Raw genomic sequence first — 21,141 nt, 5'->3', positions numbered from 1 at the left:
CAGCTAGGAAACTTACAGCTTACATATAGAAGGCATATTGTTGCGAAATCCGATGAATGTTCGTCAGCACCCGATTTGATGTTGCTGGAAGATTCTATTTTTAATGAGGTGAATGCTAAAACAATAGATTTCCTATATAATAGGAAATTTTAATGTGTAGGCATGTATAGCGTCTCTAAAGTGTTTTATCATTTTGTTCTCTCTGAAGTACGAAAACCGCTCGCACAAATAATTTGTAATGATGGGAAGGCTCAACATGTAACTGCTGTTAGCCGCTCTGGATGCGCCAGTGCGGTAATGGTTACGTCATGTAACCGTGGCTGCCAGGAAGTTCCCACACGCGTTCCCGGCCACACCCAGTCTCTCACATTACCCTGGGGTCGTCTCAAACAGTCTGCCAACTCGAGTACGTACGTTTCTGTCCGCAGGTTTATTTTCCTTGGCTGACTTGCTTTTCTTTTATTTTGAATTCTGAAATACAGTAAATTTCCGAACAATGATTCTTTCCATGGTGTCAGACAACTCCAAAGCACAATGTTTTATCAGAATTCGTTTGCTAATTTTGGATAAATATTAATGTATAAATCATGCTGTCTGCATATTTCATAATTCCGTTTCTTACGTTATTTACTTCTGACTGAGGAACGATAAATGCGTAATGAGTTTCACAGTAGCAGTATGAATGACCTAAATCTGATTTGCAGTAATGTAATTAGTTCAAATCGTATCACAGGGACGACAAAATTATACTGAGGAGTGCAATAAACTCTCTCTCTCTCTCTCTCTCTCTCTCTCTCTCACACACACACACACACACACACACACACAAACACACACACATGCACGAACGGCGTTCCCTCTGAACGACGGACGTGCGGGAATTTAGTTTATTCTGTTCTGGATAATATAGTAACTTCAGAGACCTCGAACGAGGGGTTATCTAATGTGAGGCTGTCGTGTTTCCGAACCTAAACAATGTTGACATCGTCTCACAAAAGTAACACTAACGTTACAGGCCAGTGACTTTTGAGCCTCCTCATCAGATGGACAAACACGTTTCACCGATGCGGCAATTATTCTGCTCTTACAAAACATAATTCGTGTGAACAGTTGCTGTCAGTATTTACATTTTATTACTTACTAGATATAATGTACTAAGAGCTAAATAATTCCCAGAATAATTCAGCGAATTTGTTGCACCATCTAAGGTTCTGCCAGTAAACTACGTTCTTGATTTTATTTCCATACAAAGCTTTCTGTATGGCAGTTCCGATTAAGTTCCTCGTAACTATAATTACTAGATGTTTAGTTCATCCAGCAGGCTCTAAATTTGTGACATTTATCACTTCTTAGACATTCAATGAAATTTTGTTGTTACTTATGTGGAGGACATCTCACTTTTTACTGTTCTCGATGAACTGCCAAATCTCGCACGATTAATTTATCGTGTCTGCTCGCTAGAGATCATCTGCAAATCATCTGAGAGAATTGCTCAGTTTGTCTTCCAAACCATTTACATAGGTAACGGACAGGAAAGGGCCTGTCACACTTCTTTGAGGAACACAAGACATAACGTAGCATTCAGAAAATAGGTTCCCATCAGTTACCATGTGTCGTGACCTTTCTGACAGAGTGAAATCACCACTGAAACGATATTCCAGAGGCCCACAGTTTGAACAGAAGCCGCTTGTTGGGCATAGCATCAATTACCTGCCGGAAATCTGGTCATTTGATATTTTCCCAGAATTACCGTATTGCAACACACATTAGTATTCCTTTCCCTATTTCTGCTCTTTGTAGATGTACACTGAAGAGCCAAAGAAACTGGTACACCCGCCTAGTATCCTGTAGGGTCCCCGCGAGCACGCAGCAGTGCCGCAACACGGTGGTATCGACTCAACTAATGTCTGAATTAGTGCTGAAGGGCGCTGACACCATAAATCCTACAGGGCTGTCCATAAATCCGTAAGAGTACGAGGGGGTGGAGATCTCTTCTGAACAGCACGTTGCAAGGCATCTCAGATATGCTCAATAATGTTCATGTCTGGTGAGTTTAGTGGCCAGCGGAAGTGTTTAAACTGAGAAGAGTGTTCCTCGAGCCACTCCGTAGCAATTCTGGATATGTGGGGTGTCGCATTGCCCAGCTGGAATCGCCCAAGTCTGTCGGAATGCACAATGGACATGAATGGATGCAGGTGATCATACGGGATGCTTACATACGTGCCACCTGTCAGACTCGTATCTAGACGTATCAATGGTCCCATAACACTCCAATTGCACACGCCGCACGCCATTACAGAGCCTCCAGCAGCTTGAATGTAAGTGCTGCATGTATTTTGGAATATTTGAAAAATACAATCCTGCAACTTTGCAACAAAATCGCGCGGAATTTTTGATGTAAGTACCATAACCATTTAACGCCACATATTTATTTACTCTGTAATTCATCGTTTGTAGGTTAGTTACGTTCACATAGGGCGCTTTCAACACTGTTTTCTACCGTAGGCACCAACACACCAAGCATATTTCGCCACAATGGAAGAATAAAAATCGAAAACTGACGATTATGTAAAGTGTATCTTGCAAATCATGTGAACAGCCGTCTGATGATGAACTAGTCAGTTTGAAACCGGTTACGGAGCTGTTTATTTAAATTAATAGCAGGATTAATAGTGGCTGGTTGCTGTCTTCTTCTTTGTAAGAATAAACCTACATTAATTGTACACAGCCACGGTCTCACTATGTCAGTTTTAGACAAAATAGCATTGAATAGTCCCCTGCTGACATCCACTGTCCGTGAATTCATGAGGTTGCCTCCATACCCGTACAAATCCATCCGCTCGATACAATTTGGGACGGGACCCGTTCAACCAGTCAACATATTTCCAGTTGTCTATAGTCCAATGTCGATGCATACAGGCCCAGGTGAGGCGTAAAGCTTTGTGTCCTGCAGTCATGAAGGCTACACCAGTGCGCCTTCTGCTGTGAAAGCCGATATCGATGATGTTCCGTTGAATGGTTCACACACTGACTTTTGTTGATAGCGTAGCATTGAAATCTGCAGCAATTTGCGGAAGGGTTACACTTCAGTCGTCGTCAGTCCCGTTCTTGCAGGATCTTTTTCGGTCGCAGCGATGTCGGACATTGATGCTTTACCGGATTCCTGATATTTACGGCACACTCGTAAAATGATCGTACTGGAATATCCCCACTTCATCGCTACCTCGGAGATTCTATGTCTCACCGCTCGTGCACCGTTCAAACTCACTTAAATCTTGATAACATGCCATTGTAGCACCAGTAACCGATTTAACAACTGCGCCAGAGTGTTGTTGTAGTACAGAGGAGTTGCCGACCGCGGCGCCGTATTCTTCTTGTTTACGTATTCTGTATTTGAATGCGCATGCCTATACCAGTTTCATTGGCGCTTCAATGTATAAGAGACGCGAAGAAGGAATGAGAATCGAAATTTTCGCTATGTAGCACTCACGCGGTGGGCAAATAATACTTCATGCGGATACCGCGTCACTGGGGATTAGCAAAACAACACTGAAAACCCTGCGTATGCATACGGCGGTACATCGACCCACCTACGCCCCTCCCCCCCCCCCCCCCCCCACACACACACACACACACGGCAGACAGACGGACCGTTTCGGATTATGACATCCGATATTAATAGAAGTTCGACGTTGAATGCAGACATGGTCACTTTAAGCGTATGAAATGTAACAGTATCATATTTTTCAGAATAAAACAATTTTTAATTACTCCAGTAGTTTGGAGAAATTTTTTTTAAGTTAGTACTGTAAGGAACAGCATAGCAATAACTTAACCATACATCATAGAGATACAAACGACTGCTTCCATCATTGGGGTGATAACCATATGTTATTGGTTAATGCTCGAGATTTCTCATGGTGATGCATCCGTCATTTCAACGATTCGTTGTACATAACGGTAGTTGTAGGTTCAGTATTACCTCGGTGCTCCTACATTTCACCGCATTACACTCTGAATCTTTCCCATGAGGCTTTCTATCAGTCGATCCATATTTCTGAAGATACTTCGTATTATCTTTTTACGACTTACTGAACAAAAGATTTGGTAATAAAGAAGTCAATATTTCCTTTGTTTGGTACTGGAAATAACATGTTCATACTGAAGTGTGAGTTAATTCACTTCTCTCATATGTCCTCCGTAGTGGAAGGAACATTTTTGTCATGGCTGGTTCCCCAAGGATTACAGTAATTCTTCACCTATGTAGTCTATTCCTCGCGCCTTGTTCGTACTGTGATTTTTCCAGTTCCGTGTCAAATTCTTCTCGAAGTATTGCATCATCCACCTAATCTTCATATACCTTTGCTTCTCTTTCCATAATGCTGTCATCCAGCTTCATTCCTCTAAAAGGCTCTTCGATATATTCATAGGGCCACTCTGCCCCTATTTCTCTGCTTATTACTGGCTTGCTTGGCTTTCCACTTATGATTTTGTTGTTAAAAAAACTGCTTCTTTTTCCTCCAAAACTACATTTTTGGTTAGACCTAGCTTATTTGTCTATGTTACTCTTTGCTGCCTTCACTAATTCATCTATGGAAGCTACCCATTCCTATTGACCTCAGTTAACTCCCATGTTTCTGTTACTCATTTTCTAATGTGCCCTTTGAAAGCGCTATATGCATCTTAACGAAAGTTGTCGTTTTACCTTTAGCTGCATGACAACTGTTAAATATTATTTTATTTGGATTATAAATCCACTTGCATTCAAAATGATTCGTTCGTTACTCACCACCGATTTCCATTAGCATAGTAGACAGTATAAATAAGGGTGTCAGTTACAGGGATTGGACAAAAATGTAGGAACACAGCAAGAAATACGGGCCTGAAAATAAATGCAGATGTTAATCAAGGCTGCCGCTTATGCTATTGTATTTGACTACAAACGGCACCTGTGGAATGTCGTCAATATGTAGAAAGCTTCAGCCGTGATCAGAACAGTGTTCTGTGTAGTTGTGAGCGCATTTCATAGCAGCAAAGTGACTTCTAATGTGGAGAAATTATTAGTGCTCTTATGTTGGGCGCTTCCTTAACCAGAATAGCCGAATTGTTCGGTTTCAAGCGGCTTCGGATCCAAGATTTATACCGCATGCAGGAATAGCCGAAAAACATGCTCTAAGTCACAATGTGGAAGAAGGTATGTTTTGAGTGACCGTGAAAGTTGGTCATGCAAGACGATAGTGACGAAAATAAAAAGAACGACAGCAGCAAAAGACACTGCAGGTCTGATCGTCGTGCCTGCGAACCTTGTCAGCAGCAAAACAACATAAACGAAGCTCCATAAGCAGGGGACAGCAGTATAAGCTGAATTCCAAAAACACTCCAGGTGATGAAAATGCTCGTAACTGGCAAACGTGGTGTCGATGCCATAAACCTGGATTATGGGGCAATGGACGAAAACCATTTGGTCGGATGAGCCTTGGCTTACACTGATTACAGTTTCTGGCCGAATTTGATCCCCAAGAGTGAACAATGGTAGGGACTCGGTGATGGTTTGGGCAGTAGTATTATGGTATTCCGTGGGCCTCAGGGATACTCTGCTAGATGACATTGCTGCAAAGGTATATATGAACATTTTGGCTGATCAGACCCATCTGTGGTACAATGTTTGTTCCCTACTGGTGATGTTGTGTTACAAGGTGATGGGGCACCTATTCACATGGCTTGCATCGTCTAGGCTGCTTTGAGAGCACGAGGATGAATTGTCGCGTCTCCCCAGGTCACCAGAGTCGCCCGAAATCAATATTATCGAGCCTTTGTTGTTTCCTTTGGAGAGAAGGGTGCATGATCGCCACCTATCTCCATCATCGTTATTTGAACGTGACACTACTTTGCAGGATGTATGTTATAACATTTTCTTGAAAACCACACAGCACATATATTTATCCATTTCGAGACGACTGGAAGCTGTTTTGAATGACAATGATTTTCTTACACCATTGTAGGTGTTGTGTTATTAGTGTTTCCGTATTTGTGTCCACCTGCTGTATACAACCCTGCTACAAGTGTGTAAGCAACCTACGGTTATTAGAAAGTACATGTACATGTGACAACAGTATACAGTTGGCTCCGGGCGGAAAGGAGCGCCGGTCCCCGGCACGAATCCGCCCGGCGGTCCGGTGAGCCGGCCAGTCTGTGGATGGTTTTTAGGCGGTTTCCATCTGCCTCGGAAAATGCGGGCTGGTTCCCCTTATTCCGCCTTAGCTACACTATGTCGGCGATTGCTGCGCAAACAATTCTCCACGTACGCTTACACCACCATTACTCTACCACGCAAACGTAGGGGTTACACTCGTCTGGTGTGAGACGTTCCCTGGGGGGTCCACCGGGGACCGAAACGCACAATAACCCTGCGTTCGGTGTTGGGCGGCGGAGGGGTGAAGTGGACTGCGGTAGTCGTCGTGGGGTTGTGGACCACAGCTGCTGCGGCGGGGACGGAGCTCCTCGACGGTACCCGGTTAACATAACATAACATGTACAGTTGGCACGTTCAAATCGTTTGCATACAATTATTACATGACTGCGTACATACTCATATATCTATGTATCGTGTAACTGAATTTTTCTCGTATTTCAAATTTTCCAGTAAGCAATTCTTGCCACATTTGGATTCTTTTCCTATTAGAACTTGTCACATGTCTTGGAGTAGTCAACATCTGGAACTTTCAATATCTGAATCTACTACATAGTGGAGCTGCGGATATGTATATATGCTGACTTTTCTGTTAGTTTTATCCCATATGTTGGTTGATTACATAAATGAGCTAGTCCCTAATATCTATAAATAAAACCTGTGGGCGTCCCCACATCTATATGTTTTTTGGTATACCGTTTGTAATTTCACAGAGATGTATTTTTTTTCATTTCGGGAATTTTATAATGATATAATTTTTCCCATACTTGGATTCTTTGCATTTTTCAAATTCTTTTTTTTTTGCCATCGAATTTTCTTCACATTTAGGTTTTCAATTTCTCGATTATCTCATGTATGTACTTTTCTGTTGCTGGATTTTATCTACAGTTAATTTCCCATAGGTAGATGTTTCCTATAAATGCATGGTCCCAAATCCGTATTTCTCTTGCTAAGAATACGAACTGAAAATCATATATTGTAGACGTATGGCATAAGAAGTCACTCTAACTCAGTCAACGCCCTTGTAAAAGAGGGTGGAGGAGAGGCCAGAGTTTCAGGGCACTCTCTTGTTCTTGGGGTGGGAACTGCCCCTAAAGGCGGAAGAATCAGCAACGATCAACGGCAAGAGGGTGTAGAAGGCAATGGAAAGCACTGTAGTAAAGATGCATTAAGTGTATCCATAAAACATCTGTCCTGTAATTCAAAACGTGTCATGAACATCTCTCTATCGGCAAAAGATTCCGGACTAGTCCCCCCTTCGGATCTCCGGGACGAGACTGCAAAAAGAGAGGTGATCATGAGTAAAAGACTGAATAAACAATGAAAGAATAACGTTCTACGACTCGGAGCGTGGAATGTCAGAATTTTGAACTTGGTGGAAGGCTAGAAAACGGAAATGCTAAGGCTCAATCTAGATGCAGCAGGGATCAGTGAGGTGAAATGGAAAGAGGATAAAGATTACTGGTCAGATCAGTACAGGATAGCATCAACAGCAGCAGAAAATGTTATGACGGGAGTGGGATTCGTTATGAACAGAAAGGTAGGGCAGAGACTGTGTTACTGTGAACAGTTCCTTGATAAGGTTGATCTCATCAGAATCGACAGCAAACCAATACGGAGAACGATAGTTCAGGCATACATGCCGACGTCGCCGGCTGAAGATGAAGAGACAGAGAAAGTATATGAGGATATTGAACGGCTAATTCAGTATGTAAAGGGAGATGTAAATCTAATCGTCATGGGGGACTGGAATGCGGTTGTAGGGGAAGGAGAAGAAGGAAGGGTTACAGGAGGGTATGGGCTTGGTCTAGGAATGACTGAGGGTCAAGACTAATTGAGTTCTACAATAAATTTCAGGTGGTTATAGCGAATACTCTGCTCAAGAATCACAAGAGAAGGAGGTAGGTTTGGAAAAGGCAGGGAGATACGGCAAGATTTCAGGTACACTACATCATGGTGAGATAGAGGTTGAGAAAGCAGATATTGGATTGTAAAGCACATCTAGGAGCAGATGCAGACTCAGATCACACTGTAGTAGTGATGAAGAGTAGGCTGACGTTGAAGAGATTAGTCTAGAAAAATCAATACACGAACAAGTCGGATACGGAAGTACAAAGGAATAACGAGATATGCCTAAAGTTCTCTAATGATATAGATACAGCAATAAGGAATAGCTGAGTAGGCAGTATAGCTGAAGATGAATATACATGTCCAAAAACGGAAATCACAGAATTTCGAAACAAAAACATACGTACAAAGAAGGTAACTGCGAAAAACACATTGATAACAGGAGAAATGCTTCAGTTGATCTACGAAAGAAGGAGCTACAAAAACGTTCAGGGAAATTCAGGAATACAGAAATACAAGACACTGAGGAATAAAACAAATACCAAGTGCAGGGAAGTTAAGGAGAAATGGCTGAATGAAGAAGTCGAAAAAGAAATGTTTGTTGGAAGGACTGACTCAGCAAACAGAAAAGTCAAAACAGTCTTCAGTGAAATTAAAAGTAAGGGTGGAAACATTAAGAGTGGAATGGGGATTCCACTGTTAAGTGCAGAAGAGAGAGCAAATAGGTGAGAAGAGTACAATGAAGGCGTCTATGAGGGGGGAAACCTGTCTAATGACGTGATGGAAGAAGAAACAGGAGTCGATATAGAAGAGACAGGGGATCCAATGCTAGAATCAGAATTCAGAAAGTTTGAGAAGACTACAAACTGAATAAGGCATTAGGGGTAGACAACATGTCATCAGAATTTCTAAAATCATAGAGGGAAGTTGCAACTAAACGACTATTCGCGTTGGAGCATAGAATGAAAGAGTCTAGCGATATGTCATCAGAGTTCCGGAAAAACATCGTCCTCACAATTCCGAAGATTGCAAGGGGCGACAACTGCGAGAATTATTGCACAATCGGATTAACAGCTCATGCATTCTAGTTGCCGAGAAGAGCAATATACAGAAGATTAGAAAAGAAAATCGAGTATCTTTTTGGTGGCAATTAGTTTGGCTTGAAAAAAGGCAAAGGCACCAGAGACGCACTTATGAAAATGTGATTGATAATAGAGGCAAGACTGAAGAAAAATCAAGACACTTTCATAGGATTTGTCTACTTGGAGAAAAGTTCGACAATGTAAAATGGTAAAGATGTTCGAAATTCTTTGGAAAATATGGGTAAGCTATAGAGAGAGACGGCTAATATGTCATATGTACTAGAGCCAAGAGGGAACAGTAAGCGTAGCAGACCAAGAACGAAGTACACGGATTATTAAAGAGGATGTAACATAAGGATACAGTCACTCGTCCCAACTGTTCAATCTAATGACGAAAACAAAAGAAAAATTCAAGAATGGAATTTATCCAGGTGAAAGGATATCAATGATAAGGTTCTCTGATTACATTGATATCCTGTGTGAAAGTGAAGAAAAACTACAGCATACGTTGAATGGAATATACAGCCTAATAAATACAGAATATGGATTGAGAGTAAATCAAAGAAAGACGAAAGTAGTGAGAAGTAGCAGAAAAGAGAACAGCACGAAACTTACCAGGACTGGTGATCACGAAGTGGATGAAGTTAACGAATTCTGATACCTAGGCAGCAAAACGAATCCATGTCGAACGGTTCAAGGAGGACATAAGGAGCCTATTAGTACTGGCAAAAAGGGCATTCCTGGCCAAGAGAAGTCTGGTAGTACCAAACATACGCATTAATTTGAGGAAGACGTTTGTGAGAATGTACGTTTTGAGCACAGCATTGTATGATAGTGAAATATGGACTGTGGGAAAACCGGAAGATAGAGAACCGAAGAATCTAAGAAGTGTTGCTACAGAAGAATACTGAAAATTAGGTGGACTGATAAGGTAAGGAGTGAAGAGGGTCTCTAGAGAATAGGCGAAGATAGGAATATATGGTAAACACTTACAAAAAGAAGGGACAGGACGGTAGGTCATCTGTTATGACGTCAGGGAATAACTTCGACGATACTAGACGGAGCTGTAGAGGGCACAAACCGTAGAGGAAAGAAAAAACAAGTCAGTGTCTAAGTTTTACCATTTTTGCACTATGTTTTCTAACAGATTTTACAGATGGGCCACTCTTGATTGAAGAAAGAAACGTTTGATGCGTAGAATTGTGTCCACTCCAAGTTCTCTTGTAGAAAGATATTTAATCACGTGGGCACACTGGCAATAGGTCCACATAATATTTACTCACCTATGAAATTTGTTGCCAAGAACAAATCACAACTTAGAAACAGCACTAATATTAATAAATATAAATACAGGGCTATTACAAATGATTGAAGCGATTTCATAAATTCACTGTAGCTCCATTCATTGACATATGGTCACGACACACCACAGATATGTAGAAAAACTCATAAAGTTTTGTTCGGCTGAAGCCGCACTTCAGGTTTCTGCCGCCAGAGCGCTCGAGAGCGCAGTGAGACAAAATGGCGACAGGAGACGAGAAAGCGTATGTCGTGCTTGAAATGCACTCACATCAGTCAGTCATAACAGTGCAACGACACTTCAGGACGAAGTTCAACAAAGATCCACCAACTGCTAACTCCATTCGGCGATGGTATGCGCAGTTTAAAGCTTCTGGATGCCTCTGTAAGGGGAAATCAACGGGTCGGCCTGCAGTGAGCGAAGAAACGGTTGAACGCGTGCGGGCAAGTTTCACGCGTTGCCCTCGGAAGTCGACGAATAAAGCAAGCAGGGAGCTAAACGTGCCACAGCCGACGGTTTGGAAAATCTTACGGAAAAGGCTAAAGCAGAAGCCTTACCGTTTAGAACTCATTGATGGGGACATGCTGCGCCGAGTGTGGGAGGAACTTGATTATCGGCTTGATGTCTGCCGAATCACTAAAGGGGCACATATCGAACATTTGTGAATGCCTAAAAAAACTTTTTGAGTTTTTGTATGTGTGTGCAAAGCATTGTGAAAATATCTCAAATAATAAAGTTATTGTAGAGCTGTGAAATCGCTTCAGTCATTTGTAATAACCCTGTATTCAAGAAAAGTTTTACACATTTGAACTTATGTAACAGCGTCATAGCATGTTATAGCGCAAGACTGCAGTTATGGTCCGTGGAACGTGCAAATAATTAAACAGCTGAAAAAATAAATCCCCATACCTACGCTTTCGCTATTTCTAGCTTACTCTCAAGTCTGGAGTATTCTTGTACTTTTATTTTCTTATTATCTGGGTTTTTACCATGCCTGGACAAGATCAAAACAGCAGTTTCGCAAATCTGTGTATTCACACATCTGGATCTTTCTCATATGAAGATCTCTCCATTTATGAATGTCATAATTATCTAGATTTTTCTCCTTATCTGAAACTTTCACACCTGCTAATTTCTGTATGTAGATTTTGCCAGTACGAATTTATTCACGTACAGAGTTTCTCCTTTGGATTTTCCAATTTCTGCCTTGCTCCTATGTATATTTTTGCTGATGTGAATTTTTCTCATATGTAAATTTTCCCACATGTCCAAAATCACTCGCCCACAACTCGGAAATGTACATTGACCTGAGCTTTACTACGATGAGTTTCGAATCGCATTTGTCCCACACTGACGAAGTCGCCCCATCCGTTTGTAAGCTGGGATAAAATCCCTCTTACACGCTGCTTACTGAGACGCAGGTGGAATATACACAAAGGAAGCGGGGAAAATTTTTCTAACGGCATTGTATGTACTCTCGTGTGGACCCCTACGAAGTGGTATAGTTATCATAGACTTGTACAGAACAGTAGCATCTGCAAAACGATATATTCCCGGGCCCATCGCAAGGAATGCATCCTAGGATGGAATGAAGACACAGAGGAATAGTACCAATGATGCTTGCAGAAGAATGATGTCGAAACTGCTGACGTGATGCTACAAAATCTGTATGCAGCCTGGAAGAGTAACTGGAAGAAATTATTCTGGCATTGATCTTCATCAAACAGGAATGCATGGAACATCCTATGAATGCTCGAAGGTACCATTGCACCCGAGGGCAAATACCTGGTGTCTGTCCCAACCAGATTACCTCGTTCACAGGAGCTTATAGAGGCAGGAAAAGTACCACTTTCAACTAGTGGCATCTGAATTTATTCTGTAAGCCGGAGGAAGTTCCTTCATAGCTCTTGGAATAAGTTTTTCCATCAGTAAAATGAAAACAGGGAAGGCCACAGGATTTGATGCTGTTATTCCTAATACATAGCGGGTAGCAGACCATTGAATTGCCGAGGCTGTTGTTTTCACGTACAATGCTGTTTGGCTATGTATGGCCTTAGTTCAAGAAAGCAAAAGTAACATCTCTTCTAAAGCCAGGGAAACCAAAGTACAAAACGGAAAACACACTGCCTACCGAATTTCCTCCTAAGAACCACCTGTAAGTCATTGCAGGTGCTCATTAAACCAGATTAAACGGATACTAGAGGAACACCTACTATTGTGTAGTATCAGAAACGGAGGGCGTACGATTCTAATGTTGCGGGCTGCATACATTAGAAATCGAGTCGCCGCAATTCTGTCAGTGCTATCCAGCCTTCCTTTGCTTCCATTATAGTTCCGCGACTGTGACGCGTCTGAGAACTGAGGCGCTGCGGTCACTTCATATTCTTCGATCCATTCTCTTTTACTCAAGCGCGTGGAATTGACAGCCTAGTCGTGACTTGTTAATATAGGAGTTGAGTACACGATATCGCTGTTGTGAAGTAGCACTGACAGGGAGAAATAATCGATTGTGCCGATCAGATTGCCATTAATGTAGCTGTGTTTTGTGAGCTTGTGGAGGGCATAAGATGAAAATGCAGTGTACTCAGCTGCATTACAGGCGGACTGATGTCTGGAATCGGTTCCATGCTATAATCAAAGCTTCAGACGAAAAACATATAAATTTCGCCCAGTTCAAAAAAATGGTTGTATTCTTCCTTGTTCCACTTCCACTATGGAAAAGGATGTACTGTATAGAACTAAAGCTGGACACACTGTAATATCCATGCGATCAAAAAGCGCCCGACTGCTGTATTATACTGGTCGTGGCCACTAATTTCGTTCGCCGACGACCATTCATATAGGGCAGAAACAAAAAGATGACTTAAATTTAGTTCGCCGACGTCCTCTGACGTATGTAGTGAAGGAGCTAAGACGGGCCACCCCAAATGTATCCAGAAAGAATAAATATATCAAAGCGCGTATTTCGACAAGTTATAACGGACAATACGGCGAATTTTTCGACGTTCGCAAGAATTTTCATCGTTTATAGTGGCCGAATTACGATACCGGCTCTTTTGTTTCTTTTTTCTATTAGAATGGAATTTTGCCAAGTAATAGATATTCTTTCTTACGGGCTCCGAATCCGTTTATAGGGTTATCGTTCTCCTTAGAAGTAAGTTCCGTTACATATCACGCCATTAACAGTTTTAATGCATATATTAATCCAATTTCTAGCGTAAAGGTAGCTACTGTTAAGCATCTACAGGGTGTTTCAAAAATGACCGGTATATTTGAAACGGCAATAAAAACTAAACGAGCAGCGATAGAAATACACCGTTTGTTGCAATAAGCTTGGGGCAACAGTACATTTTCAGGCAGACAAACTGTCGAAATTACAGTAGTTACAATTTTCAACAACAGATGGCGCTGCGGTCTGGGAAACTCTATAGTACGATATTTTCCACATATCCACCATGCGTAGCAATAATATGGCGTAGTCTCTGAATGAAATTACCCGAAACCTTTGACAACGTGTCTGGCGGAATGGCTTCACATGCAGATGAGATGTACTGCTTCAGCTGTTCAATTGTTTCTGGAATCTGGCGGTGCACCTGGTCTTTCAAGTGTCTCCACAGAAAGAAGTCACAGGGGTTCATGTCTGGCGAATAGGGAGGCCAATCCACGCCGCCTCCCTTATGTTTCGGATAGCCCAAAGCAATCACACGATCATCGAAATATTCATTCAGGAAATTAAAGACGTCGGCCGTGCGATGTGGCCGGGCACCATCTTGCATAAACCACGAGGTGTTCGCAGTGTCGTCTAAGGCAGTTTGTACCGCCACAAATTCACGAAAAATGTCCAGATAGCGTGATGCAGTAATCATTTCGGATCTGAAAAATGGGCCAATGATTCCTTTGGAAGAAATGGCGGCCCAGACCAGTACTTTTTGAGGATGCAGGGACGATGGGACTGAAACATGGGGCTTTTCGGTTCCCCATATGCGCCAGTTCTGTTTATTGACGAAGCCGTCCAGGTAAAAATAAGCTTCGTCAGTAAACCAAATGCTGCCCACATGCATATCGCCGTCATGATTCCTGTGCACTATATCGTTAGCGAATGTCTGTCGTGCAGCAATGGTAGCGGCGCTGAGGGGTTGCCGCGTTTGAATTTTGTATGGATAGAGGTGTAAACTCTGGCGCATGAGACGATACGTGGACGTTGGCGTCATTTGGACCGCAGCTGCAACACGGCGAACGGAAACCCGAGGCCGCTGTTGGATCACCTGCTGCACTAGCTGCGCGTTGCCCTCTGTGGTTGCCATACGTAGTCGCCCTACCTTTCCAGCACGTTCATCCGTCACGTTCCCAGTCCATTGAAATTTTTCAAACAGATCCTTTATTGTATCGCTTTTCGGTCCTTTGGTTACATTAAACCTCCGTTGAAAACTTCGTCTTGTTGCAACAACACTGTGTTCTATGTGGTGGAATTCCAACACCAGAAAAATCCTCTGCTCTAAGGAATAAACCATGTTGTCTACAGCACACTTGCACGTTGTGAACAGCACACGCTTACAGCAGAAAGACGACGTACAGAATGGCGCACCCACAGACTGCGTTGTCTTCTATATCTTTCACATCACTTGCAGCGCCATCTGTTGTTGAAAATTGTAACTACTGTAATTTCGAAAGTTTGTCTGCCTGAAAATGTACTGTTGTCCCAAGCATATTACAACAAATGGTGTATGTCTATCGCTGCTCGTTTAGTTTTTATTGCCGTTTCAAATACACCGGTCATTTTTGAAACACCCTGTATATGCCACGCGCGTTTGAGCATGACCATCAGCGATGCTCGGTAAATAGCTGCTCGCTGCGATCAGTTCCTCCGGTCAGAGCGGCCGAGCGGTTGTAGGCGCTACAGTCTTGAGCCGCGCGACCGCTACGGTCGCAGGTTCGAATACTGCTTCGGGCATGGATGTGTGTGATGTCCTTAGGTTAGTTAGGTTTAAGTAATTCTAAGTACTAGGGGACTGATGACCTCAGCAATTAAGTCCCATAGTGCTCAGGGCCATTTGAACCATCTTTTCGAGCCGTTCCGGCGCAGCTCTCGCGGCCTGCTGACCTCGTCTGCGCAGCTAAGTAATGTAGATTTATGGCTGGCTACTACGGTGCTGTAGTTTTATACTTGACATGGGCCGTTTAGTGTCAATAGCTTCTGAAGAAGGCCAAATTATTTTGGCTGGAACCTTGGTAAATATTGGTTTCTGTTTGCAGCTGAGGCTGAGGTATTATATGTTTAACTATCACAGTTGTTGACGGGGCTGCACGATGTTAAAAATTCTGGAATGGAATTCTGTAGCATTTGATGGAAGATGCTAAGAAAGCTGTTGTGACAGAACATGTATGGACCTTGATCAAGTGGCATCAAGGTAACAGCGCCACAAACCGTCAGAAGAAGAGCTCCAAAAACGTCTGTCCTGTTATACCAAACGTGTGCAAACACGTAAATCAAGTGGGGCTTTTGTGTTTACCTGTGCACATGAAGCCCATCTCTCTATGTACTACTGTTGTAGCGGTCAGATAAATTGCTCGTAAAGCTATTCAAATATAGGTACGACAGTGAAAAAGTGAATGTTGTATATGGTGAATGCCGTCAAACTGTTAGAGCAGCAGTGAGATTCTATGCTGAAGAGTATCCACGTTGTGCCATGAACTCACGATCTGTCTTTGCAAACATTAGGGTCTATAAAAAAGTTCTAGGAACTGTAGGTGTGGAGAATGAAATGTGCCAAGGATAAAGTAGAGCAACTGATGAAAGAAATGAAACTAACATTTTAGCAGTGGTAACACACAATGCAATCTCCACTAAGAGGCTTCTCGGAAGCACGAGAGGGATCAACCCAATGATGCTCCTGTGGACAGCGTCGTTTACAATCCATGGGAACGTTAATTTCGCAATGTGACAGTTTTCCATTCCCTTTCCGTACATGTAACCACAGACCCTCATCAGAGAACATTGGGAGAGCATTGGACCGGTCGACTATAAACGCAAAACGCCGTGCACACTTTCCAAAATCAACATTTCTACTTTTGTCCATATGGCGAAAACTAAATTGAGTGGTCTATTAAGAAACACTGACTATTCTCGAAAGCATGAAGTGCCTTATTATAACACGGGCATGTGCTGACGTCAACTCCAGATGGAATTCAGCGAACAGTAATGTTTCTCCAGACTCGTTTTATAGCTTTTATGGATTATATGTATACATTTTCAGCACTTGGTATGACACCCTTAATAATAAACATACAAGACGCACCCGAATCTCGTGTTTGCTCACATTTGGTATAATAGGGTAGACGTCTGTGGAACCTCTTCTCCTGATGTAATAAAGTGAAACTCCGGCAGCCGCTCTTTAGATGATATTTTATTATACTGCAAGAAGTTTCGCTGACTGGATACACCATCTTCAGATCTGTATGCATGAACAGTAATGACAGCATCCTCAACTTCCCAATAATGCCAATACAAAGACAGATTAAAAACAGAATAACAATAAAGAACAATACTTTATAAGTAAATTTAAAGTGATGAGTTGATAAAAACCAATAGATGCACCCACTGTCACATATCTTAAATATAACTGATAATGGTTGCAATGTCATTTAACTTGTCAGTAATCATTCTATATATCATAAATAACAGTCTGGTTATGTAATCATGAAACAATTTCATTTTCGTACTCTGCAAAATCTGTTATGTTTTCCTATGTGTAACATCTTTTAATTTCTTAGATCTAAGGTCTCAAGAAACTATATTTTTCTATGTAAACACGTTAAATGTTTTGAGTGTATCTGCTTTTGATGATGTTAACGTCTACTGTATAAGGGTATAATATGAAAGTATCAATGTTTACCATAAAGTATAATGTACAATTAATGTGTAAAACCCATAAATACTGCCAGCCTGGGTGGCCGAGCGGTTCTAGGCGCTACAGTCTGGAACCGCGCGACACATATCGCGCAACACATATCGCTTGGCAGATTCCAATTGTTTTAGTTGCTTCTGTTTAGCCATCATGATATTATTTCATTTTTTTAAAGTTTAAACAGTGATCTGAAACACGTAATTGAATGTAAAACACCTAAAGACGGGTACAAGCCCGAAGCCGGTCGTGCATTAAATAAAATCACCTTCTATTGTGACTGGTAGCGGTTATAGTTCCATTAGGAAAGAAAAGAAAAAAAGAAAAAACGTAAGTAATATCGTAATTCTGGGACAGTAAATGATAAAATTTCTTGCGAACGTCAAGAAATTCACCGTACTGTCCGTTATAACTTGGCAAAAAGCATTCACCTATATAGTTATTCATTCCCGATATATTTGGAGTGTCGCGTGTGTGTGTGTGTGTGTGTGTGTGTGTGTGTGTTAATGTGTATGTGTGTGTGTGTGTGTGTGTGTGTGTGTGTGTGTGTGTGTGTGTGTGTGTGTATCCGTGTGTGTAAATATGACAATACTCACTATCAGTCGTTACGTAGCCACGCCCAACGGCTGCCTATGTAACAGCAGTGTCCATGCTTACCTGGGACGTCGTGTACTCACTCTCCTTTCAGCGCGGGTCGAGTCCACTTGTAGCCCGCAACGGACTGAACTGACAAGTTTGCAGCTAAGTGAGCAACAGCAGATACTGGCGAGTGAATTCGAAGAGCATACGGAGACGGCGACTCCGGAGATAACATTACAGAACTCGTTGGTGTTTCAGACGAGTATACAGGGGTCATTTCTGATTTGTCCTAGTGGAGCACGCTGACTTTCGCCACAAAAAAGCTATGAAGACCAGGTATTCAACCTAACTAGTCACATCGAAGCAGGGTTCCAAGAGGACTCAAGATTATGTATCACTTCGTGGACCTCACAGCCTCACATAACACTATGTGATAAGATAGGCTACTATAAAAATTGCACCCCACCATCCCTTGCCAGAAACTCTTACGCCACGTCAAGTACATACTATGTGACAGAACGTTCCAGATAATTATGGGCTGTAATGTAATTGTAAGTAGTGTCCGATAGACAAACAATGGCCTTCCTCAAGGACCAATGCCGACGACTGTGTTTTTGAATTTATCCATATCAGACATGCCAGAAACTGGAAGACCTAAATATGATTACGCCGACGACCTGCCCATAGCTGTCCAGGCCAAACAAATGGAAGATTCTGACAGTCTACTTTCCCAGTACTATAAAAAATTGTTGGAAAATTCTACACTAGAGACTAACTGAGAGCGCAAGCAAAACTGAAACAATGTGTTTTCAAGAGAGTAATAGGGAATCCACAAAATCTGTCATACGACTTGTACACTTTGTCGACGAATACTGCATTATTAGTAGCCATATGAGGAAGCTAGATGCCAAAGGACACACCCCGATGCCTATCATCAGTGCATGCATCAAAAGTAAGCTGCTGAATTCGTTATCTATGCTGATCCACACTGCCCCTTCTCCAGTCGGCAAGAAGGGTTTCTTGATGCGTCAGCTGAAGAGTATTCAAGGTGACCCAGAGCTGTCAGTGCGTAAGGACATTCCTCATACACCATTGACAAGGTCAACGTCGAGGAAATCCCCTCTAGCCTTTGCTGAGCAATCAGACACAGACCTCAACATCAAAGTTCACTGGCGCACAGAACGGAGAGCTGATAACTGGCCCATTTCTGACCCAACACAAAGACCTACTTGGTTCAAACATCCCTGCAGATAACAGAATGCTCGTAACAGCATACGAACATCACATCAGGTTTTCAGTACAAATGGAGAAACACCTCAAGTCCTCAGTATGACTGTGATGCTACGCAGCAGACAGTGGACCATGCTGTGTGTGACTGTAACACCAGAGCGTACTCAGGACCAAAAACAGATCTAGAGGAACTGAAGGATGCTGCAGTTTCCTGGCTGGATGTTTACACATCAGTATCTGCTTATGCTGCTTGCTGTCCGTATTCCTTAACCAACTGCAACTTTTTAGTGCAAATTTATTATTTATTTTATTTAACTGTATTTTCTTCTTATTAGTTGTTTTATTTGTCATTTCAGTGTTATTTTTATTGCTGATTTTAAGGTTCATTCAACTGCTTATCTTATTTTGCACTTTATTGTTACTTTTCATTGTCTCTTTTCAGAGTTTGTTTTATTTGTTTCATTGCCCAATGTATCGTATATGCCCCAGTGTTTATAATAAACAATAAATAAATAAGGTTTTTCATACTCGGATTTCTTATGTAAAGTTCCCTTTTAGTGGTCGATTAATCCCAAATCTAAATTTTCCCCTACCTGCAGGTGAAACTTAAAGCTTGTGAAGTTTTCCATTCGTACAATTTTAGCATTTCTTCACGCTGGGGACGTCTCCAAAAAATGTTTTTAGTATGTGGATTTCTATGATTCATGGATTTTTCACAATTTAAATATTCTCTGTGCTTACATACATAGCGTCTGAATTTTTACCTCATTAAGTTTTTCCAACATCTGAGTAATTCCATAGTTGATTTTACACGTATTGAACTTCGTGACGGTTATTTTTTTTTTCATTTGTGGATTTTTGTTATATATATTTTCTACTTTGTGATGATATTAAACGTATTAGATTTTTACACTTATGTGGATAATTTACGTAATACGTGAGTTTTTGTCATACATGCATTTTTCCATGAATGTAATTTTGGAAATTAGCGAGTTTTTACTTTTGATATTCCATCAATTCTGCTTTCTCCTCAGATCAATATTTTTGCCATAACTGATTTTCCCCTACCTCTACGTTTTGCTGGTAGCTTCATTATTCTGCTTCTCCTACACTCGAATTTGTCCTGCATCGGCATTTTCCCACGCCTTTTTCCGATATTTGAATACTAAAGTATCTTTATTCTTCTCATCTCTTAGCTTTTCATTCTGTGTCTTGTTTATTCCTATTTCCAATGTGTAAAACTCTCCTATGTCATTTCTTTCAATGACACATTATTGAGTTACATGAATTGTTGTGATACGTCGATAGTGAAAACTTTCTCCAGTTTCTGTATTAATTTACATCCAGTTTACCTTATACTTTCATATTTCCCAGCCAGAAAATCTGATCTTCATGTTTCTGTGTTTTTCTGGCTTGACTTCTGTACTTTGTCGAAACATAATAATTTTTATCCGTAGTTGAATTTTCCCTTACGTATCTGTATTTTACCCAGCTATACTTTTACCACTTATCTGGATATTTAACATACGAATTTCTTCATATGTCAGTTTTCCCATGTTTACATTTTCCCATTTTTACATTTTCCCTTATCTGGCTATTTCTCTTACAAGTATAACTCACGTATGTGGAGACTTCAGGGATGTTATCTTTCCCATTTCCTGAACAATTATTGTATTTGAATTTTCTCATTCATGAATTTTTTTCTTAAACGAATTTTTCCGTATATGGACTAAACCCGTTTCCAGTATTTGTCCCATGTGTAGATTTTCCTACTTCAGATTATTTCTGGAGGTTAGCTTTTCTACCTAATTAATTTTGTTATATCTCTACTTTTTTCTCATGTCTAGGTTGTCCTGCAGCTGAGTTTTTGCTGTATTAAGATTTCTCCAACATTCGGATTTCCTCAACGCCGGTATGAGTCACTCGCCGTTTGTTGTGTAGAGTGCACTTCGAGGAAATAGACAGCTGCTTGATGGAAGTCTGAAACATCTTCGTATCTTACTTAGTGAC

The sequence above is a fragment of the Schistocerca americana genome, chromosome 8 (assembly GCF_021461395.2).
Source record: "Schistocerca americana isolate TAMUIC-IGC-003095 chromosome 8, iqSchAmer2.1, whole genome shotgun sequence".
Classification (NCBI taxonomy): Eukaryota; Metazoa; Arthropoda; class Insecta; order Orthoptera; family Acrididae; genus Schistocerca; species Schistocerca americana.
This window is presented reverse-complemented; position numbering follows the sequence as displayed.